At 32.5% G+C, this 24,802-nt stretch overlaps 1 protein-coding gene across 3 annotated transcripts in view; it reads right to left on the bottom strand.

The window, feature by feature from the left end:
* Positions 1–24,802, bottom strand: part of LOC144346253 (ly6/PLAUR domain-containing protein 6B-like) — a 77,646-nt gene that overhangs the window by 9,157 nt on the left and 43,687 nt on the right. Inside the window, exon 1 of one of the 3 annotated variants that reach the window (XM_085501000.1) lies at positions 2,087–2,178. The exons of the other annotated variants lie outside the window; for them this stretch is intronic. The gene's annotated coding sequence lies outside the window, so the exon portion shown is untranslated. Of the gene's footprint in view, positions 1–2,086; positions 2,179–24,802 lie in introns of those variants that run through there. 3 annotated transcript variants of the gene reach the window in all.

Raw genomic sequence — 24,802 nt, 5'->3', positions numbered from 1 at the left:
CCGCTAGGTATGATTGTGATTTGATGATTTTATAGCTTTCATAAAGAAAGTTTGAGAAAGTCAAAACTGAAGTCAAAACTGTGACGTAGAACACCAGAGAAATTTTCATTTCATGATTTTCAACTTTTGCGAAGGCGGCCTACAAATATTTGCTAAAATAGTATAGCACTATTTGAAGCAAAAAATTTTACTATGCATTCTATAGCAAATGATAATACTGAAAAAATTATGGAGCACAATATTATAAAACTTTATTCATCTTAAATAACCATGGGTGTCTTATGTTGGTACTTTCCATCAATCTTTGTGCTTCCTTTTATACAAACACATCATCAGACAGTTTCATGTAAATCATCAGACAGTTTCAATGTAGATAAGGAAACAATATTTACAAGTGGGAAAAAGGAAAGATCAGCGTGATATGGAGATATGAGAAAACACATTTGATCTGAGATTCCTGTAACTTATACTCCATGACTAGTAATTTTAAATTACTTTGAAATGCCCAGAAGTAAACAGTGTAGTCGTCATACAATTCTATAATTAATTGAAAAGAGATTTAGTGATATTACAAACAGTTGAGAGTAGACAAATTACTGATGTACATGTATAAGTAATGCCATTCCAGGTGGAATGTTATAGCAATAGAAATGAACAACTTTTAATTCATAATTCAAAGTATATTTTGATAAATTATTTGATATATTATTTATTTTATTAGCACTTGTACACCAGCTGATTGTATTAACAGGAGATACAAAAAGGAACAGTTGTATGTCTGGCATTACTTGTATTATTGAAAAGACTGTCAAACTGTGCCACGAGTAAAATAGATATTCTTCATGAAAGTGTCACAGAAATAGTTCATTTCTACAATGCATATGATGAACATTGCTAAAATTGTTACAAGTTTACAGCTTATGATTATTTCAAAATTAGTCTGGAAAATAGTGACGGAATATCATTTAAAAGATACAATAATGAGAATCAATGAGACAATTACATATGGAGACATCCCAGAATGCATCAGTTTACAGATACGCCACCATCATTCACATGCTATATTTTTTAATTATCATTTTTTGTCAAATTTAACATTTGAAAATATGCAACTACATGTACATGTTAAAGCAATGAACTGTACTTCTCGATGGAGATAAACATTTAACATTGGGTAGGGTTTTATACTTCTCAATAATGTGGCAATGAGTCTATTAAATTTATACTGCCATTCCTTGCCACACACAGACTACAGATGACCAGTATTTGTAGTGGCTATCACGTATGAAGAATTTAAAACCATTATTATAACATTTATCTACCACTTGAATAATCTGGTTTTTACACTGGAGGTTGACTTAAAAAAAATGTGTATACGAGTACAGCAGTACTGTGTTTAAGTGTCACTTAAATATCTAGCTTTCAGCTGGCTTAAAGTTAGCTTCAGTTTTCTTCCCAAATCACTGTGGACCTAAATTGTTTGAAGTAATCTACCTAATTATGTCCCACATTAAGTAACATTGGTAAATACTGCAAAGATGTTTAAATTATTAATAAATTCTCACTTTAACAAATTTAACAAAAAGTTTTTATGATAAGGCAAAGTCAGCTGTTGTTGTATTGTTTAATCAAAGTTTATATACTTATGATAATTTTGAAAGAACAATTCATATATTTAGTAACTATTATAAAGGTCATTAATGAAAACCATGGGTCATATAAGTATGTGGTAGATATTTCTAAAAGGTTTCCATCAGTGTAACACATGTTTGTAATGCTTCAACTATGCTTAGTCTGGTCATCCAAGTCGCTACTCAGTTACAAAGATGAATTTCATCATTAACGATTTCGATTTAAGTAATCCCTTTAACACAATCAGAGCTATACTGAGATAATTTAGAATGCTGAGCAAGGAAATTAAATGTACCTACATGTAAGTCATGTATGTGCCTACAATGGCACAGATAGGAACAGTTCTACATCTATACCAATTAATTTATCGCTAAATCTGAATAAACTACAGTTGTTACAGACTGTGCGAAGCCTTGTTTTCATCATAACAATATTACTCTACATCAATACTCACATAACATTGCTAACTTCAACAGACAACCATATAAGCACTGCATCACTAGGACTCAGTCATCATCTACAGTTGTATCATAAATCACATGTACACATAACAAGTCTATGATGTCATTGGTTGCCTAGCAACAATAGCTAGCCTCCTCCCAAACATATACATTTACAGTCACCACTTGTACTGAGCTCACAGAAAAAACTCATTAAAGTTACTGTAAACAAACTTTCAGGAAAGACTGTTTAATTTTGTAGTCAGTGATTCACAGTGATTTTTATGACATTTGTCCACCAAAAACAATAGGGAAATGGTTTACAGTACAACATTGAAAGCCATATGTTTCCAGCATGCAGGGGAGAATGGTTCATGTAATCTGTGGCTTGTACCAACATGTGTGATTCAGGGAATATGAGGGATACTACAAGATTTCCACACATTGGGAACCCTCAGCAGGGCCTTCTAAAATGAAGGCAATGATGTTCAGATGAAGTCAAAGTCAAACCAAAGTCAATAAACCTTGACAGTGTTATTACTCACTTAGAAAAACAACTAGCTGGAGGTAGGCATTGTGGTAGAGTTGAACTTACTTTACTGTATATGAACTTTATCAAAGCAATTTAACAGAAATAAGTAGTGGCATTCCCAACATATGCCTCTGGCTTTACTTGTAGAAAAACTTTAATGGAAGGCAAGATTTATAAATATTTAAATGTAATAGAAAGATCCCCTCAAGCCGGGAACGCTTTCAATTTACCTACATCAATGAGACTAATATTATCTGATAGGGTTTACTCACTAGGGAGTGGAGTACGCCAAAGGGTGAAATGGAACATGGGAGGTTACTCCCCATTACAGTAGTGTATGAGTGTATGAGAAGAGATGAAATGTTATTTCAGAGCTGAATAACACCAGTAACATTACAACTGTATTCGCTCTATTCATACACTTTCTTCTGTAAATGACAGAAGGTATGTCTATGGTCAAACTAATATCATAATTAAATAAACCAGTATACAATACGCAACACAATCTTTGGTTTAGGAGATGGGCTTTAAATACAGACAAGCAGCCTGTCGGCTGAGATAGCTCCGCTGTTAGCAATGCACATGGCAATTAAAGAACAGAAGATATCATTAGAAAATGAACAAATCTGAGAGAGGTCCACATGTAGTACCTATATGTATAATATATCAAAGCAATTGGACTTGCGGTTTTCAACAAGAAGTCGAAAATATCACTTTTTACCAAAAATTACAAAAATATTCATCAAAATTAGAGAATTAAAGATATCATTATGAAATGAACAAATCTGAGAGAGGTCCACATGTAGTACCTATATATGTAATATCAAAGCAATTCGACTTGCGGTTTTCAACAAGAAGTCGAAAATATCACTTTTTACCAAAAATTACAACAAGCAGCCTGTCGGCTGAGATAGCTCCGCTGTTAGCAATGCACATGGCAATTAAAGAACAGAAGATATCATTAGAAAATGAACAAATCTGAGAGAGGTCCACATGTAGTACCTATATGTATAATATATCAAAGCAATTGGACTTGCGGTTTTCAACAAGAAGTCGAAAATATCACTTTTTACGAAAAACTACAAAAATATTTATCAAAATTAGAGAATTAAAGATATCATCATGAAATGAACAAATCTGAGAGAGGTCCACATGTAGTACCTATATATGTAATATCAAAGCAATTGGACTTGCGGTTTTCAACAAGAAGTCGAAAATATCACTTTTTACCAAAAATTACAAAAATATTCACCGAAATTAGAGAATTAAAGATATCATTACAAAATGAACAAATCTGAGAGAGGTCCACATGTAGTACCTATATATGTAATATCAAAGCAATTGGACTTGCGGTTTTCAACAAGAAGTCGAAAATATCACTTTTTACCAAAAATTACAAAAATATTCACCAAAATTAGAGAATTAAAGATATCATTACAAAATGAACAAATCTGAGAGAGGTCGACATGTAGTACCTATATATGTAATATCAAAGCAATTGGACTTGCGGTTTTCAACAAGAAGTCGAAAATATCACTTTTTACCAAAAATTACAAAAATATTCACCAAAATTAGAGAATTAAAGATATCATTACAAAATGAACAAATCTGAGAGAGGTCGACATGTAGTACCTATATATGTAAATATCAAAGCAATTGGACTTGCGGTTTTCAACAAGTCGAAAATATCACTTTTTACCAAAAATGACAAAAATATTCACCAAAATTAGAGAATTAAAGATATCATTACAAAATGAACAAATCTGAGAGAGGTTCACATGTAGTACCTATATATGTAATATCAAAGCAATTGCACTTGCGGTTTTCAACAAGAAGTCGAAAATATCACTTTTTACTAAAAATGACAAAAATATTCACCAAAATTAGAGAATTGAAGATATCATCATGAAATGAACAAATCTGAGAGAGGTCTACCCAAGGTACATATACACCAAGTATCAAAACATTCAGGCTTGTAGTTTTCAGGAAGAAGTCGAAAAAGTAAAACATTGACACGGACGACGGACGACGACGACGACGGACGACGACGGACAATCACTCATATGATAAGCTCCGCTCGACAAAGTCGACAGCGGAGCTAAAAATATTCACCGAAATTAGAGAATTAAAGATATCATTACAAAATGAACAAATCTGAGAGAGGTCCACATGTAGTACCTATATATGTAATATCAAAGCAATTGGACTTGCGGTTTTCAACAAGAAGTCGAAAATATCACTTTTTACCAAAAATTACAAAAATATTCACGAAAATTAGAGAATTAAAGATATCATTACAAAATGAACAAATCTGAGAGAGGTCCACATGTAGTACCTATATATGTAATATCAAAGCAATTGGACTTGCGGTTTTCAACAAGAAGTCGAAAATATCACTTTTTACCAAAAATTACAAAAATATTCACGAAAATTAGAGAATTAAAGATATCATTACAAAATGAACAAATCTGAGAGAGGTCCACATGTAGTACCTATATATATAATATCAAAGCAATTGGACTTGCGGTTTTCAACAAGAAGTCGAAAATATCACTTTTTACCAAAAATTACAAAAATATTCACCAAAATTAGAGAATTGAAGATATCATTACAAAATGAACAAATCTGAGAGAGGTCGACATGTAGTACCTATATATGTAATATCAAAGCAATTGCACTTGCGGTTTTCAACAAGAAGTCGAAAATATCACTTTTTACCAAAAATGACAAAAATATTCACCAAAATTAGAGAATTGAAGATATCATCATGAAATGAACAAATCTGAGAGAGGTCTACCCAAGGTACATATACACCAAGTATCAAAGCATTCAGGCTTGTAGTTTTCAAGAAGAAGTCGAAAAAGTAAAACATTGACACGGACGACGACGAAGGACGACGACGACGACGACGGACAATCACTCATATGATAAGCTCCGCTCGACAAAGTCAACAGCGGAGCTAAAAATATGGTGAACTGGGGGGGGGGGGGCATTCAAACCATTTGAATTCATGGGAGAGGTGCTAAAAGAGTGTGCCCACTGCAATTTTATCATGATATCTTTAATAAGTGTACACTATTATTTTTCTTGAATGTGCCAAAAATTTTTTCCAGCAACACCTTATATGCAGAGCCTTGCACCCCCCTATGACTTCAATTGGTCAATTCCTTAGATGATTGTTATGTATCAGAATTTATGATTTTGAAGTATAAAAATGTTTTTCACATGTTTTGTTCTGAAATCTTACACTTATGCATACATAATATTCTTACTAGTATTTAGAACCTTCTTGCAGTTTAACATAAAATACATGTTTAATATCCATAAATTAGTACATGTATATCATTACGTTATCATGCATGGAATCAATAATAAACTTTTTTTAGTTAGACCTTTAGGAAGGATGTATCATTAATCATTATGAACATCATCAATCATAGGAAAGAGATGAACCCAAGGTTCAACCTGACCTTTGACCTCACCATTAGCATGATCAGTCTTAGTCAGACTCACCATTCATCAAACCCTAACACAACTCATCCTGCTTTTATAATCATAGAGCAGGTATAAAAAATCAACAATTTAAGCTGGGCCATGTAAAAATTTATTTTTATATTTTTGTCATGAGAAAATTCCTGGGGTTTGGAGTAGTGTCGATGGTGGGGGATGCAAGATGTATTCCTTTAACGACTTTTCCTCTGATATGGAAGCAATCAACATCATTGGTTGACAAAGATTAGAAATTTTAATTAACTGATTAAATTATATATACTGCTGTATTTAATCAATCTACAGTTGCCCCTTCACTTACATTGAACAGATCAACCGTAATTGACTTCTTGAAGTAGTTGACCCCCATGTCAAAGATGAAGCCAAGCACATACAAACTGCAGATGTCGGTCTATACACAAAGATGTTTTTTCCTCTACATTTGTATTTTTGCTTTCCAATTGCCAGATAGATCATAGTTAATAATCATCAGTAAATTGAGTTAATGTATTCTCCTCTGATTTCATTTTGAAGAAATAATTTTCAAAGTGAATATGTGATTTTGTCTTCCACTGATTGAAATAAAGATCTTTATTAAAGCTAGGCCAAAATGTATTAAAGACACCACTTCACAGTGCCCATGATTATCCACAGTCCTATGTGGCATGAAGAACAGTAAGAGTTTGGTAAATGTCACCAGTATAGAAACATCTGCGGATAAGCTTCATGTATTCTGAAAATATATATTTTTTGTTTTCAAAATGTTTTTCTTTACCTTTTTTCTACAAATTGCGGAATATTTCAATGTTTTGCTTGAGTAGTAGTGTTTTTGTCAACATTAAACCAAACTTAGTTTATAAGTATACTGTATAATTTTTAGATAACTAGGAAAATTCTCAACATATGGTTTTGTCTTTGAAGCAAAAAAAATACATGTATTCGCTGCCAGAAGATGAGGGTGAGTATTTACGTTGGAGAGCATAAACCACAAAGATTGGCATCATTTTTACCACTGGTATAAGATGTCTTTCACCAGATTTTAAGGTAAATTCGACCTTCTGATAATACAATGCAAAACACATTTTTTACAAAACAAATACAGCAGACTCTAGGAATATAATGAGATCTAAAACAGTAAGCCACTAGAAAGTTTCAGAGAAATCAATTTCCAATGGTACAAATCAGAGAGAATTATGGGTAATTTATAGTGCTGCACACCTGAATCCAGGAACAAACTAACCTTTTTGAAACATTATACAATGTACTGATTTATGTAAATCATTTGCAAAACATAACGAAATGTGTATTCAATAAACAGAAAGTTAAAAATATACAAAATGCACTGTTGTTAAACAAATAGCCATAATATTATAAATGTAAAGCTAAATACAGTGCAAATATAAAAACAAGTTTTTTCCAGAATCAAAACAAATCATTATTACCGGTATTCCATTATTTAGAACAAACTATTATTTTCAAATGTTGCTATTTCCTAACTGGTTTTACGAGAGTAAAATAATATTACATAAAAATCAGGCAGTGGAACTAATGGATTTTTAATTCTCGACTATGTATACTTTTCTCTGTCTATATAAAATTATTCTAAAAGCAGATTTCCATATGGCTCAAAGCATAAACATGTATACAGTATGTGCCATAAGGCAGTGAGTGATTATCTTCGTTTTTAGCAGATTTCATGTACCATGCACGCCTCAAATCAAATATAGTGTAAGTGATGTAAAGAATCATAAACAGAATAAATATATAATTGCATGACTTCTCAAATCAAATAATGACATCATCAAGATAAAAGCACAAATATTAACAATGTGTAATCAGAGAAACAGTAACTCTACACATTACCCAGGCAGATGTATTAAACAGGACAGGAGGTATCAGGTATTCCAATCCAATCCACTAAACAATCATTAGTCAGATATTAGGTATACTATCACAAGCAATTTAAACACATTATATTCGTTACGCTGTCTCCAGTTACAGTGAATCAAGGGAGTTGGAAGGGATTTTATTCGACAGATAAACTTGTGATATAATGTAATGAGGTAGTGTATTATTTGTCTTTAATGCATTAAGGTAGTTGAAAACTATTAGAACAAATGATCAGATTTCCTTGATCTTTTCGCTATGGTTTTATTTCACTCGGTTGTTCACAAAACCCTGAAAAAAAATATATGGCGACCAAGTTTTCACCCAAAACGCAGGACAAACATCGATGAAATACACATACAACATGAAGTACAAGATGCATATTTTGTTACTAGCCAATTATCAACATCTGAGGACATGAACTTGAAGGAGATTTACAGCAAGACATTTATATACAGCATATGGATCAAGTTTTCATCTGATTAGCCAAGTACAGCACTCTTCACTAATCACTGCAGTATGTAAAAAGCATTCACTGTACCTCCCACCATGTTTCCCTTAATAAGTAGACCCTGGGGACAGCCTCAAAATAATGCTACAGGACAGTATTAAATGCATAGGATTGAGTGAATTGTTTTCATTATGAGCAATTTTTACGATATTAAAATTGTATGGCACTCATGTGAATTCATGTCTTGAATATCCTGATGAAGTAGTTTGTGTTGTTGTTTTTCCTGGTTTACCAAATTCAGTAACTTTTGTTTCTTTAATTTTAGAATCCCATGACTTCATCTAAAGGATTCTTATTAGGATGCTCGGAAGCGAAATTGAAAAATAAATGTCAATGTCAAGTGAGAAACATATGTGAACACTAAACATTTCTCAAAAAAAGAACCAGAATTTTCAATTAAAATGTTAAATTTCCTATTTTATCTTTGTTTTAAATAAATACTGTTTTTATTTCAATTGCTCCTAGAGAGCAAATACAATGCATAGTAAACACTACATGTAGTAATACGGTTGATTAGAGTCAATGGAAATGTCTCTCCCATAATGCATTTCTGCATATGCTCATTGGAATTCAGTTCTAACTCACTTAAAAGTCCATTTAGAAGACAACAATAGTTTTAAAAGTCAGAAACCATATATAGCATCTATGATATGTCCATAAAGAAAGGTTAGATAAACATAACATTGCAGAGCTAAGCAGGAAAATAAATGAAATCCGTGCCATAACATACGAGTACTGGACTTAACCTGGTTGACTTGACCAACAAGTTGATATGTTGATTACAATAACGTTACTGTTCAGTTTTATCAAAGATACTGCCTTGTCAGTTTTTCCCACTATGATTACAATAAAGATTGTAAGCAATCCCTTATGGCACGAATTTCCAAACTTTGAAGAGTATTTACACCCTACATCAGAGTAGCTAAACCATATTCTGAAGTCAACAGGTGTATGGTACAAAGAAGAATGGTACAATATTCTTATCACCATGGAAACTTTCAACATCACCACTTTGGCAGTCTGTAGATCACCACCACTGCAATCATGGTTATACAGTACTGCCCATTTTAGTGGTTATTTTTACATGTATGACAAACAAACTTGACACAAGTATATATTTTATACATTTTCAGTTCTGGAATATGACAAATATTTGTTAATTTTTTTTTTTAAACATCAATGACCCCTGCAAAATAACTGATAGGTCATTATATCACCTATCGACAACATTTCTAAAATAACATTGCACCGCTTTACCAACTAACAAAATTCACAAATATATGATATTTTCTGCATTCCAAGTCATACTGGATCTTACAAATGAAGACAAACAATGACGTCTACAGCAAATCGAAAAGTACAATGGAGGAGTCACTGACCAGGCCTTTATACCTGCCTGTATTGACACAGTACTGGTAAATCACCAACTGTGTGCAAAGCAGGTTAATGGGGCATTCAGCTATAAACACAGAATTGACTTGCTGGATTAAAATTACAATATGAAACAGAAGGTAGCAAGGTATAAATAGAACAAAATTAACATGATAATGTCACTTTATAATTCCAAGAAATTGGTTGTATAGTATTTTTATTCGACCAGTTTGACTGGTTATGTATTGGTACAAATGTATCCACCAAATTCAGCAAGCACATATCTCGTTTATCATTCTCTACAGTTAGACTCATAGATCAATATATCCATATATTTGTGTTTCAGTAAAGACAGCTTGCTCTGCTTACCAACAGACAGCCCTTGTTTATCAAACTGTGGGATGTCTATTTTTCTTTCTCAGCACATTCATTCATCACTTTTAAAGGAAACAACTTATTTCAACCCGATTCTGATTCCATGTTTTATCTTCATAGGGTAAAGGAGACTTCAGTTGCCATATGTAAACAACAAATTGGAAAATAGATAATATAATTATATTTGAATTTCCAATACATTCCCATTTCTGAAATTTGTATCTGTATATATGACGTTATACTGAGAATACTACAAGTATGCATGATTCAGCGGTGAGGGGATCATATTGGCTGATGCATAGTGAAGGTCAATGCAATCCAGTACTGCCCAATTGCATACTTTGCTGTATCCTAGTGATATCATTTCCCTGCTTGTAATATTGTAATGAGAGATTATAGCCTGAAATAGCAACTAAAAACCATTTTGCTCTGTGCAAACATTTACGTTCAGTTACAAGACTATTTCAATCGTAAGTAATAGTAATATTAATTAAGCCTTTGGAACAGCAACAAAAGCAAACAAAAGAGATAAAAGAAAAAAGAAAAATCGCACAGATCTGAGATTGAATAAAAGTCATGTATGCATTCAATATAAAAAACTGTTCAATAACATTGAACTTGTCAATGTTGGTGATATAGTTTACCCCATTAGGGAGAAATTTGGATGTTTGAACATCAGTTCTGATAAATAGCAACATAATATAGTAAATCCATCAAATTCCTTATTAATTATTAAAGGGTATGGCCTAAAGCTATTTTCAAATACCATGCAGTAACTGGTCAGATTTATCACATACACCTCAGAATATCAATAATAATTCACTGACACTTTTAAGTAAACGACCATATGTTAATAATGATCCTATGTTTTATGTTATAGATTTACCTCCTGTAGCTAGCTGGCTACTAAACAACAGAGGACACAGGATATCTGACATTTGACCTGCAATGTATCATGTAGTACAGCATACTGTCTAATTATTTTCTAGCCAGGCTCCAAAGAGTATCAACTTAAAAACCATATGTATGGTGAACCTTGTCACTGTGTCTAGGTAAACCCAGCTACAGAATTCAACAAGTTAATCAAACATTATAAATTTAACCGATTTTGAATAGTATTTTTCCAATTGTGACTCTTATTAACAAAAAAGTTTGATAGCAATAATGTTTTGAACAATTCTGAAGTTTGCCTGGGTACTGTGGCGTATGCTTCTGTGTTAAATTTTGGTTTGTATTCTGTCTTCTAGAAGACAGAACACAAAGTGTTACCAGCTTGTACAATATATCAGTTTATATGCAAGCCAGAATATTTGCATAATGAGTTATGGAGCTTACAAATATAAAAACATAAATCCAAAATACCAACAACAACAACAACAACAACAACAACACATCATGAGGGGCAGCAGATAAACCTGCACGCACATACTAATACATGTCAACATAGAAGGCAGTTTTCAAACGAGACACCCTAACTTACTGAAACACATCTACAAAGACAACTTTGCTAAACTGTGTACACAGTCCTGTTATTGCTATGTCTGGAGGGTCTCATCTTTTGAAACATGAATTGTTGTTACAGATTAAGAAAATAAATTGTGAGAAATGTTTGAAATGTCTTTTTAAACGTGAAGTTAAACAGACAAATAAACTCAAATTCTTGCCTCAGAAATGCAAAGATCAGTATTTCTAAATCTATAATAATGCAGTTATAGACTTAAATTAATTAATTGATTAAATTGCAAAATAGTTTGAATAATAACGTTGATATCTGCAGTTACTTTGATTTGAAAACACTGTAAATCACAATTGAATCATGCAACAAAAACATGTTTCCTACACATCCCAAGTTATTTTATTTATTTTCACTAGCATGCATCTCAGCTGTCAACAAGATATTCACAAGAAACCTTATCAAAACTGTACTTGGTGCATTTGTTGTATTTTGTTTGATAAAAGGAAACAGCCATTCCCACGAGGAAACACTTCAACCCAGGCTTAAGATGGTGATGATAGAATGAGAATTGCTGGAATATAATTTTAAAAACATTGTACATTTTTTCTTCAAAGGGAAATGTTTTGGATGTAGATAACAGATTTTGCAATCACATGTGTAGCCAGCCTTTTCTAGTTTGTTTTTGAATTCAACCAACATTTAGCAACAATAAATTTCTAAATAATAAATTAAGCTACATGGGGTGAAATGTTAAAATGTGTGAACAATGTGAATGTAAATAACATCAAGACAAAATGTTTTATGAAAAATTATTTTTTAGCTAATTTTTTTGCATTTATTATTAACATATTATTAAGTACTTATTGCAGCTCATTTTGAAGCAAAGTTAATTTTGTCAGATTTTATATAGAATAACATGTACGGTAACACTTTATTTTTGCTGGAATTAATTTTCACTGAAAAAACATTCTGGCTGCTTTGTACCGAGTTTATTCTCACTAATTTTTAATGTCTTGAATGTAAAATACAGGAATAAAATTACTTGCACTGGATTTTATTTTTTCTGAATCATCCCTTTCAGCGAAAATAGCAAAAACTATTTCCAAGTGAAAATAAAGTAGTGTCCAGTATCTGATACATCAAATCACTTCCTTTTAAAACAGACACGAATTTATCTTGCATATACCACATACATACATGCATATAAATCGTGAATATCAAATTGATACCATACTAATAAGTATTAAATCATAAGGCTTCTAACTCGATTTAGAAAAGTTCAATACTTGCTGAATAATAAAATAGGCTTAGGAGGATTTATGTTGCTAGGAGACCAAAATAGATACATGGTTCAAGAAATTCTAAACTGCTGGGACATACCTTGACAATTTTAAATTATCATTCTGGAATTACTTTTAATGAAATGTAAAGTCATTTGAATCATGCACCATCAATTCTCTGTGTACTGGGATCTAGTGCACCTGATGTTAATCAGTAACAATTATTTTTCATATCAGCAGATCCAATAATACCATGTACTGAATTTGCTGTATTAGTTTTGCATGCACCTATGTAAATAATGGAGTTTTACTTTAATGCTTGTCAAATTATTAAGTATAGTACAGTAAAAAAAAATTGTTTTTCATTGTACAAAAAGTACTACATAATGAAGTCATATGTCGATTTCCTTCAAAACATATTACCATATTACATAATGTATAGTAGGAAAACGTCCCCTCGGACTAATATTGGATATAAAGTCAGTAAGTGAGAGCGGCTTCAATTCAGACAACCTTTCTCAATGACAAGAGAACCCATATGAAATAGATTTCAATTTTGTTTTTACCCTCTCCCAAGCAAAGTTTCAACACAATCAATGGGGTATTGATATGGGACGTCCCATATTAAACACTACCCTATGTGGTGGCACTTTCACTCAAGGGGCGAACCATTTTTTTTGGAATGTCAGTTATGTTGTTGATACACTGCTGACCCTACACTGGAAAACTCAATTGTGTCCTTGGCAACACCAATCATATCACAGAATTAATAAATGCAAAGACAACCATGAATAGGCATAGATCCTAGGCCCCAACATAAAAACCAGATAGTTGAATAACACTAAATAACGGAAAGTGAATTCAACACGATGCGTAAGCATACACTGTAGAAAACTATCTAAATCCTATTCACAAATTTAAAAACCAAAAAATCGAAAAGAAGTAATATAATGTGATGACTGTATTTGCAAAATAAGGAATAAATTAAAAGAATAAATAAAGAATAAAGAATAAAACATACTGAATCAAATGCAGTGCAAGAGTCAGGGATAATAGTAGTTAACACAAACTCACCAGATCCAAACTCAGCTGAGCGTATCTTGTCACCAAACACCCGTTCCTTAACAAATGACAACTGGAGAAAATTAGCTACCCATGGCAGGATGGCAGATATCTGAGAAGCTTGTAAGCGGGCACTATCAAAGATCTCCCACCTGGTGTGACAGAACCAACAAGCCAACTGGAAAGAAATTATACTCCACCAGCTATCTTGGGAATTCGGTGAAAGAGAAGGAAACTGACCGATCAATAATGAGAGTAATGCAATCAGTTCAGTGAATAAAATTAACTGAATATCAAATACTGCATTAGACTGCATGACAAAACATTTGCCATTGTATATGGTTAAGGATGTTCAATATGGTCAGATTTCATGACCTTTTGACCCTAGGAGATACAATAGCAACCATATTCATGACCGCCATCTTGAAATTCTCAGTACAATTTAACATGAACAACAAGAACACTGGAGGAATGAAAATGCTTTACCTATCTCAGGGTTCTAATTTCACTGTATGGTTTAATTTTATGGAAATTAGAAACCCAAAATGGCATTAGGTTATATAAACTTGAACTTGCTGCCTATATATTCTGAAATCAATCTTGGAATAGCCAACCATCAACTTCTTACAAAAACATACAATCTAATAAAGTGACACAGTCTGCCATCATAACCTATAATTATCATCTACATAATTCACTATGTAGCAAAGTTATTGTATTGAGACACAGTCATCACAGTTTTTGAGAATAAAAAGATTGACCATAAACTAAACAAAACTGTCATCTGAATTCATCAGTTATCCCAGTCACAGCTGATTACACTAATTTTTTAATTCTTAATCATAATTTGATAAATTGCAGCTAGACATCAGCTGCTCAGATGTAGTTAATTATTAAATTTACCATGGCACATATACCCAGTCCTATAATATTGTGCAATCTGAATTAATCACAATCATTATGGCCAAGCTGAGCACCAGACTAAGTATATATGTAGAGAAGCCAGAGAGAGAATAAAACCCATTAAAATTAATACAAACATAAATCCATTTTGTAGTTATTAAAGTCCACATAGTTTTCAATCTGTAATTTGATCTCTTGTATCGGCTCCCATATATTAACAGCAACCCTTTTAAGAAATATAGCACAGTTAATTTTAATTTTATGATTACAATTTTTTTTGGAGGAAGGCATGTACATATGTATGTATGTACACAGATTGGAAAATCAGATATTCGTAAATAATATTATTTTTTTTCATTTGCTTGTCTTTAATAATTCTTTCCCTGGATAATAATTGTCAGCTAGAGGGGGCGCACTTCTAGTTAATCTTATGCACTGGCAAAAAATGAAAAAAAAAAGACACATTTTTTTTTATACTTACAGTATTTTTTGTCTTGACAATAAGAATTATTCACAAACATTTTCTAGACATTTGGCTAGATGAATTGAGACATTTTAGATAATATATGTATACTGTAAAAGGGTTAATTATTCACTGGGTTTTAATTTTGCTTATTTCGCTGACTGGAAAATGCGCCAAATTCAAACCCAGTGAATATGTAATATTTAGCATTGAACACATTATCTAACTGATAAAACCGTGAATTTAAAATCCTCTAAATATGCCTGAAATGGTAAATCAGTGAAATTTAAACCCAGTGAAAATAGTCTTTTCACAGTATATACATATTATGAAGTGACCCTGTGAACTAGCTAAAGTGACCCTGTCTAAATTGCTACTTGACCCTTATACAATGTATGTGAACTCATTTTTTTTGCTGGATCTCTATATAAATGTGATGACTCTGAGTGTTGCTAAGATCAATTTATATGCAAAACTTGCAATGTGAAATATCAGTTACCATCTCATGTTCTGTCCATTGGTTTGAAAGGTCAGTGTCAACAAGTGTTTTGGGCTAATTTGCATATGTCAACATGACTTTAATTTGTGTATTAACAGCCAGAAAACCCTGAACTGTCAAGTAATGTAGAAATGATTGATTACTCTGATTTTAAATTTAGGATTACACCATTTAATATTGCAGGTAGGTTAGGTGTTCCACAAACACAATGGGAGAAGGTAATTCACTGTTTGAACCCATGCAGTAACACTAATGCACCACAATATTAGTAACACTATTTAAGAGTTCTAAGATACTAGTAGTCAATTCGTATGATTTGTTGTAGCCTGTGTAATTAAACAAAAGAGTTATTTTTTCTGAACTTATTCATCAAAATGGCCACAACTAACTTCATTATAAAAGTCAGAACTACCCAACCTACAATTACTATACTGTAAACATCAAAATTGCAGACACAGATAAGTTAAGAACATGTTAGTATCAATGTCCTCCTTAAGGAGAAATACACTGTCTGAATAATGTTAAAGTGAGATTGTATACAAGGCAAGTTTACGGTGTTTAAAACAACCAATACCTAATATAGGTATTTTAAGAATTAAAGGGTCAACTACACTGCTTTAGTTATCCCAATAGCGCTTTTAATGCCAGGAAAATAAAAGAACTAAATATTACTATAAAACCAGGTTATTTATGATTAAATTAAAACAAATTACCTCTTAACTATTAAGATTTAACATTTATAAGTCTATTTTGTTTTTTTAGTGTGAAACTTACTGAATATTTGTATATATTGTAGTTTGAAAGTCATAATACATGTACTAAAGACATTTGGAAAAAAAAAGTGATTTTTTTTTTGGCTTTTTGCAGAACTGTATTACAACTACGTATACTTATATTGGGAACTGCTATTTCAAGAATTCAACAGCAAAGCTTGATAAACTATTTTTTTGTGAATAGCTCAGTAATCGCTATTTCATAACACAAGAATTTTTGAGATTAGAGTTACATTCAACATACTGTCTTATAAAAACACTGCAATGGTGCTGTTTACAAAATGATTGTACAACGGATATACAGACAGGTTACAACAACAGCAGTCAACAACCGGTTCAATGAATATGACAAAAACCACACTGGTATAGGGAGATTGTCAGACATACAAATCCCTAAAACAAACTGTGTCCCATACTGGAACTTTGCAGTACATGCATACAATGGGATTGAGAGTAATCTCATTTGCAGACTAGTGTGTTCTACCAATACACAGAACTTTCAAATGCTGCTAGCATGTGTTTCTAATCTCTCGACACAAACAATGTGTCGGTATACGAGTGGTGATTTTACTGACAATTTCAAGTTCCAGCTAAAATAAAGTATTTTACAGTAAAGTCTATTAGATGCATACCATTACTACCATTAGTAAAAGTATTACAATTTCAGGGCATTAATAATGAGGACATTTTTGTCAAATAATGTTCACTAAAACAATATTTCTCCCACTGCCAAGAATGTTCCTTTAGAAAGCTTTAAAGTGGTTTAAAATACTTAAATAAATAGCCAAAGCTCTAATTTGATTCAACGGATACAATGACAATGTTGACCCAGCACACTTTCACGACATTCATAATTTGACACATAAACTAACAAAACAAATGTCCAGCTATTGAGTAAAGGACATGACCGCAGAACTGGGTTCCAAGATTAAACAATGCAGCTCCTTGATTTGCTATGGTCCAAACAAACTATCAAAGAATGCAAACTAAATTCACAAGCAAAAAAATAAGTGAAAACACTCGTGTCTACTTACACTTACTGTCTTGGGTTGACTAAATAGATATATTTGGGAGTGGTATACTTTCAAAACATTCACAAATAATATGACCAGCTTTTATTCTTGGTTCTCAGTTGAGCTATACTTGATAAGTACTTTTTTTTTTCTTGACTGAGAGGTTATTCATTCACCTACTGGGTTGTACCATGTATGTGGCAGGTGGGGTAGCAACACCTCTGGGATGGGATATCATGACTAAAAGTATTCTCATGAACGTACACATACCACATAAATATTGGAAATTTAGAATTAAAGGGTGGTGTTCATCGTACTGCACATGTGTGACATGTGTTGATAAACATTGACTTTCCCACAATTCAATGCGTTCTTCTAATGGCAATAAGAAGTACGAGGTTTGACCTGGGTGCGACTTGCACTAATTACCGCTGATTACTTCTTCGATACTTTCCAATCACCTAAAAATACCTGATTAAAGCTTGGTAACGTCTCATCAGTTTGTACTCATTGATCTGCAATCAAAGTCGCCATCTTTGTTTATATAAAACCCATATATCTCACGCATGTGTGGTGCAATGACTACCACCTTTTAAAAAGAGTGAGAATAGTTTATCACCTGATATATTCATATACCATCATGACATATTTCTGGCAAAGTAAAAATAAATCACATCTGCAGCAATATAATAAAGCCTAAAAAATCAAGATTTGTCAGAATCAGAACTGATACTAAAAGATGCAATAACAAATTTAGTAATGAAAATAAATTCATATCATTACTAAGTGACGAGAAAATGTCTATTCCTTTAGCGCAATATTTAAAAAACTGTTTTAATACAAGACAGCAGCACCTACATAAACTAAGCCAGTAATACATTCCTTGTATTCAAATTATTATCTTTTTTTTTTTTTTATGCCTTTTTGTTCCCTTACTTTTTATGTGGTTATTTTTCTTTTACTAATATCTGATTTGTAACCCTTTTCATCCCCTCCGGGGGATGTTGTGTGTTAATAAATAAATAAATAAATAAATATATAGAACAAAATTGTAATGCAGAACACAGACTTCTAATCGAACAATTATTGTCCACAGGTACTTAGAAAGGGATATATATGCAAATTACTCAAGTGCATGATGGTTTTCTACTTCACATCAGCCTTAAACCACACAATTGATTTGCTGATTTGTGTGATTGAAATACTTACCAGTATTTCAACCAGTATACAGAGTACAACTTTAAATAAATCTATGACAGATTAGCTTATCTTTAATTAAAACAGCTATATACGTAGCGATCTCCCAACGTTCCATTTCTAAGCCTCTTTGTGATGATAACAACCACCCCTATAATAGCCCATGTACCCTTGAAATACCTGGCTATATAAATGCACACCACAAACAGACACATATAGCAAATACAGCCATTGAATGAGGAACAACAAAACATCACCTTGAAGGAAAGGGGACATCTCAAAAATCTGCAATACATTAAAAGCTGTCCACTTTCTGAAATTCTTCACATGTTAAGCCACAGAGACAACATTGACTTTCAAAAGTATACATATTACATACACAACTGTTGAGTGACCCCCAAGGCAATCATGAACAGGTATTACAGCTAACCTAAGTACCAAAACATTGTGAGATGACATCTTAATGTGAGAAAAAAAAGTACCCTTCCAACATGTGTATATTTCTGAATGTCACTTAAAATTTTATTACAGGCATTCAACACCACATTACACACACTGAAAACAATAGCCTCACCACATTTCACTTTTTATAGATTACTGTGCTTTTTTTCTGAAGGACTCATTTCATTAAAGAAATAAAACTAATATTGGCATCCTTGGAGGTTTTGATGTATTCTTGTTTGTAATAATGAAGTTCATTCTATAGCTGCATTATACCGGTATAGTCTTCAAGTTGTGTATTTATGATGAAAAAGAAAAAATGTAAACCTTGAATCTATTGCGAGCCAGTAATTTAACAAAGGCATTCAAAGTCCTTACGCATTTTGAGTCTAGAAAAATTGCGAGATATCAAAAAATTAACTTAGCATACATTCATCATGGTTATGATATATTACTTTCCTTTAAATAAACGCACTTACACCAATATACAATAAATCACAAAAACTACTGTCATGTGACATACATGGGCAGTGCAGTAAATTATACTGCATATTCCAGAGGGACATAAGCTTTGTAATCCATTTTTCCAAATCTTATAATCTAAGGAAAGGGATTTTGAGTAGATTGTATAGAAGTGTGGAATAATGATAATTTGTTTGTCTGCACTCGTAGAAAATATTTTCATTTATGGTACTGAGTAAGATGTTTAAGCTGGAATTAAATTTTAATAAAAACAGAAAATTTAGAATTACCGGTAATATGTATGAATCATTGATTTGGTCATTCAGAAAAATGGAAAAATAAATTATGAAAAGGTAAAAATAAATGATGTGGATAATTTTAAAATTTGGCCTATAATACACAAGTACATTGAGCATTCGCTGATAATTTTCAATCATTTTGTATTTTAAATGTAAAGGTTAAAATGTCTTCTACTAGGAGTGATATACTAAACGAGGTGTTTTTGGTGTAATATCAACACTTTCTATAAGGACAATGTCACACTCATCAATCATATTTTGACACTGATTGCATAGTAATCTAATAAATGGGAATCTGATCGAAAACTTTCTCATTTAGAGGTGTAAATGACGATTTTATTCTCCGCTGATAACCGAATAACAATTTCACACATTTTCGTTCTTTTTAGGTGTTTTAATCTTTTAGTTGATTTAAAAACGAATGAACGAATGAATCATCAGTATGCCTTAAATTTAAAGGAAATGTCAGCAATAAAAATGTCTGTAACGGTAAATCCTACAATCAGAAGACTATTTGGGGAAACTTAATCGTAAATTGTTAATAATTATAGACTTTGTAATGTCTTAAGATACAGCAGTAGTCTGGTCAACAAAAGAATATTATTATTATTTCTTACACAATTTGAAAAAATAACAAATATTTTTTTGTTTGTAATATGTTGATCAGAATGAGAATAAATATTTAGAGTAACGTAACACTTTAGCTGATGAAATTTATCAAAATGTTTTTGTTCTCATGATTGATACTAAATGTTGATCTATTTGTAAATAATGTTCTTATTGAAAAACAAATAAACAATGATTGGCGATAATGAAAACAATAATTTGATATATTAAAGATTTTTACAAATAATATATGTGAATTCTAAATGTAATTGTGTTTTATCAAGGCCTTGTATTAAAGATAACGACATGTAACAGTGATATCTACATTACTGATATGTAAGATTACATGAATGCATGCAATGAACATCCCATTCCATTCCATCCTATTCTAACCAATGGCATAACAGAACACAGTAAATGATTACATTAACAGAATTGGGTGTGTTTTTACCATATTTATAAATGCAACAAGGATGTAAAGCAAATTACAATTAAAGACACTAAAAGCCAAAGATCAACACTAACCAGTTCTTTCACAGACTCACTCATTTGCACTAGTATTTTTAGAAATTTAAATTTGTCATTCAATTCTGTGTTTATTGCGCAATTCATGCGACTCTTTTTTAATTCTCATGAGATCTTCATATAATATCACACCACTTTGGAAACCCTATACATAATCAGAGTAACATGTATGTATTATTTTCTGGATCTGACTGAACATTATATTATACTATATTATAATAATTTAGGCCTAGAAGTATAATATTGAATAAATTATAATGTGTGAAAGGTCATCCTCTCTTTCAAATTCCAAATTGTAATTCCAGTTGCTTCAGAAAATGGACATCAAAGTCCAGGAAGGTCAAAGGTTACGTAACCTACATGTACAATGTCTAATGTACAGGTCAGGCTGAAGGACAATAACTTTCGTTAGTTAACTAGTAATTATTTGATACAACGTTGTATGCTTTACAATTCACAGTAGGAATAGACAAACACTACACTAGTACATAAGTAATTCAGGTTATTTTGTTGTTTCAGCAGACTTTGTACACTCTTTGATTAAAACAACAAACAATTAGAAACTGTAGTAGGCATACTGCTGTTTTTAATTCAGAAAAGGTTGTAATAAAATCTTGGTCAGAAGAAGACTATCATTTGTAGTAGTAATACATCATAAGGGATATGATGGGTCAAGCCTGAATTAAATGCCTATATTTTTTGATATAAGATGACTATAGGAACCCAATGTCAACAGTGGGGATTAGACAGGGTCATTAATGGAGGATTTGTCATAATCATTTAATTAAAGTCAGACATATATGTTATGTTCACACGGCAGCATTCTATCGGAGCCGAACTACTGCTCCTCCCACGGATTAACAGAAGATTATCTCCAATGCGTTCATACGGTCGGGAGCCAAACGAGAGCCGAGATCTGCCAGAGTTCGATTCAGTTCGATCAGAGCCAAACGGAACAGTGCACTCGAATAATGAGCATGACAAATCTGTACTGACATCGATTTTGGTGTCGTGTTTGTGTTGTTTCTTTACATGGCACGATGCTGATTTCCTGGGAGAAAAAAAAGTCGCGAGTCTGAGCATGGAGGTAGAAAAGACATTGCCCTAGTGTTATTATTTAGGTACATGTACTAGTACCTCGAATAAACAGGAAACACGGCAGCTAAAATGTGTTACAACCTATTATTTACTGTCATGCAAAATTACCATTTTGTAATTATTCAACTGTTAGTGATATCTAAACAACTAGTACTATGAAGAATCACAGTCCCTCTATCCTCTCAGTATATCATAGAGGGGCTGCGGAAGAATCTAAGCCTACTAGTTCGCTTCTACGATTTTTCTTTGGTGTCGTTAAAACGTTTTCGTTCAGTCGTTCTTTCAAGTTTTTGTTGCTTAATGTCATACACCATTTTTCCTGTTTCCCGTTGACCTATCAATCTATCGCAGTGGCAGTAATTCTTTTCTCTGCCAAGTGTATATTAGGGCGCGTACCTCTTCTTCAAGCCGGAAATTGCGTGAAATTACAAAATATGTTGTCTCTGCCATAATTGAAATGATAGGTTACTTGAAGAAGATGATTGAGGGCGTGATTTTGGCTCCGATAGTTGGGCCCTGATGCGTTTACACGATCGGAGCCATGTCGGGACTCAACCCTATCGGCATTCAACCCCGATGGTTTAGTGGAGCCGAACTTGGCTTGAGCCGAACGCGTTCACACGGCCATATTTGCTGGCTCGAGCCGTAGGGCTCCAATAAAATGCTGTTGTGTGAACGTAGCAATAGTTGGTCAGTTTTATATACACTACACAATATTACATTAATATTACGATAAAATTAAATTAGCATGCATGCTGGCATAGTGAATACTACCGTAAAATCTGTATTAGAAGCCGCATCCCTAATAGAAGTCGCACCCATTCTTTTTGAATAATTGAGAATCTAAAATTCACCATTTCTCATATGTGTAGATGCTCTAATAGAAGCCGCATCCCCTCTGTTGCATTGTACCATTTTAATAGAAGCCGCGGCTTCTAATACAGATTTTACAGTAACTAGTAAAAGTGGGCGTGGCAGGCACTGGAAACTGAAGGCAATCAGAGCATTACAGCTGCTATAAAAAACTCATCTGATAGCCATGTGTGAGATTCAAAATCACACAGTTATCATATCCAAAGTGATATATGGAAGAATAACCTTAAGCAAATGCAGTTTTTAATATATAAATATTTAGAATATGGCTTTCCTCATCAGTGTTACAATTATCAAATTTTGTTCCATCAGAATGTAAAACCATCACTCAGTTTGCAAGATGTTCACATGAACTCTAGTATAAAACATTCAATATTTTAAAAAGGTGAAAAAAAATCAAAAATGTTAAGAAGAATAAGTCAGCATACTTACAAGATTACAACAACAGCAAAGTTAAGGAGTGATGCATATTTAATACAAAGCCTTTGTACTCACACCATAAATTAAATTCTTAACAACGGAACATGACAGTTTTATTGCCATACAGGTTTCCTAATGACAATACCATAATCTAATTGTGATTGAAAATACAATTATTTTATGTACAGCCCTCAAATTAGCTAATCTGTCTACATTTCGTGATTCATAACTCACAAAAATGTTATTGGTTATAAATCATTCCATTGAAGTATTAATGAGACCAGTAATATTATCAATCAAAACACGTTTGTATTTACTGGTATGGTTCTGATAACATTTTAAAAACATGTTCCTAACAATGTATGATAAATATGAATGAAGGATGATGTTTTTTTAAATCAACAACTGTATTAAGATGCAATGTCAGGAGCAAATTTTTTTTACAAACTCTTGTTGATTGGTCCTCTTATCCAAATGCTCAGCCAATCACAATAGTAGTTATAAACAGTTTCTAGCTGGCAGGAATCAAACCGAGTTTGCAGTTGAACAAAACACACATGTCTAACACCAGACTGTTTGTCCCTTCACTGTACAACCCAATGTTATGGTTTATTTGGCTGAGAATTCAACAATAGATGAATTGCTGTAACAGTGCAAATTGAAATCGTACATCAAGCGTGTAATTATGGCATAACATTACATAAAATAAGTAGGCACCCCAAGACAAACATCAATGTACTGAAATAATAAACACTTATAATTGCCTGAGAATAACTCTTGATGAGAGAATGAATAATACATATTTTTTCCTTCAGGACTGAGTTTTGTACTTTAGTAAATCCCTTGCCATATCCTACTGAAAGCTGAGTATATTAGCATAGTGATGTGAATAGCAAGGAAGTCCCACGAGAAAAGTTAATCCTTTACTATAAGAGCTATCGGAGATGAACGCAATTGCCTACCATCAATGAATGAATTGATTCAACATCCACAAAATTTCGGTTGAACTTTGAAGTAAACTATTACTATTGCGATATATTTTGTATTTTTATGCAAATTAGCCATAACCTTTGATCATACAACATCAGTGACAGTAGCAGTGTTCATTTTGCAGTGAAACACCTACCCAAAGATTGACACATGTTTTTGAGAATATGTAACCTCTCAAGATTTTGATTTCCCGTCCATGAAATGA

Source organism: Saccoglossus kowalevskii, chromosome 7 (assembly GCF_978046115.1).
Source record: "Saccoglossus kowalevskii chromosome 7, keSacKowa6.1, whole genome shotgun sequence".
Taxonomy (NCBI): Eukaryota; Metazoa; Hemichordata; class Enteropneusta; family Harrimaniidae; genus Saccoglossus; species Saccoglossus kowalevskii.
Note: the sequence above shows the minus strand (reverse complement) of the source record. Positions and strands in the feature narration are given on the sequence as shown.